The sequence below is a fragment of the Mus caroli genome, chromosome X (genome assembly GCF_900094665.2).
Source record: "Mus caroli chromosome X, CAROLI_EIJ_v1.1, whole genome shotgun sequence".
Taxonomy (NCBI): Eukaryota; Metazoa; Chordata; class Mammalia; order Rodentia; family Muridae; genus Mus; species Mus caroli.
Window position 1 is genome coordinate 42,348,737 of NC_034589.1, and position 1,456 is coordinate 42,350,192.

The window sequence follows — 1,456 nt, forward strand, 5'->3', positions numbered from 1 at the left end:
TGTTTGCTAGGCACCGGCATAGTCTCACAAGATACAGCTATATCTGGGTCCTTTCAGCAAATTCTTGCTAGTGTATGCAATGGTGTCAGCGTTTGGAAGCTGATTATGGGGTGGATCCTTGGATATGGCAGTCTCTAGATTGTCCATCCTTTCGTCACAGCTCCAAACTTTGTCTCTTTTTGAAGGTACTCAGAGCTATGAGTTTTCCTCTTAGAAATGCTTTCATTGTGTCCCATAAGTTTGGTATGTTGTGGCTTCATTTTCATTAAACTCCAAAAAGTCCTTAATTTCTTTCTTTTTTCTTTCCTTGACGAAATTATCATTGAGAAGATTGTTGCTCAGTTTCCACGTGAATGTTGGCCTCCCATTATTTATGTTGTTATTGAAGATCAGCCTTAGTCCATGTTGATCTGATAGGATGCATGGGACAATTTCAATATTTTTGTATCTGTTGAAGCCTGTTTTGTGACCAATTATATGTTCAGTTTTGGAGAAAGTACCATGAGGTGCTGAAAAAAAGGTAAATCCTTTTGTTTTAGGATAAAATGTTCTGTAGATATCTGTTAGATCCATTTGTTTCATAACTTCTGTTAGTTTCACTGTGTCCCTGTTTAGTTTCTGTTTACATGATCTGTCCATTGGTGAAAGTGGTATGTTGAAGTCTCCCACTATTATTGTGTGAGGTGCAATGTGTGCTTTGAGCTTTATTAAAGTTTCTTTAATGAATGTGGCTGCCCTTGCATTTGGAGCATAGATATTCCCAATTGATAGTTCCTCTTGGAGGACTTTAACTTTGATGAATATGAAGTGCCCCTCCTTGTCTTTTTTGATGACTTTGGGTTGGAAGTCGATTTTATTCGATATTAGAATGGCTACTCCAACTTTTTTCTTCAGACCATCTGCTTGGAAAATTGTTTTCCAGCCTTTCACTCTTAGGTAGTGTCTGTCTTTTTCCCTCAGATGTGTTTCCTGCAAGCAGCAAAATGTTTGGTCCTGTTTGTGTAGCCAGTCTGTTAGTCTATGTCTTTTTATTGGGGAGTTGAGTCCGTTGATATTAAGAGATATTAAGGAAAAGTAATTGTTGCTTCCTATTGTTTTTGTTGTCAAAGTTGGCATCCTGTTCTTGTGGCTGAGTTCTTTTTGGTTTGTTGAGGGATTACCTTCTTGCTTTTTCTAGGACATGGTTTCCATCCTTGTATTTTTTTTTTCTGGTATTATCCTTTTAAGGGCTGAGATTCGTGGAAAGATAATGTGTGAATTTGGTTCTGTTGTGGAATACTTTCGATTCCCCATCTAAGATAATTGAGTTTGGCTGGGTGTAGTAGCCTGGGCTTGCATTTGTGTTCTCTTAGTGTCTGTATAACATCTGTCCAGGCTCTTCTGGCTTTCATAGTCTCTGGTGAAAAATCTGGTATAATTCTGATAGGCTTGCCTTTATATGTTACTTGACCTTTTC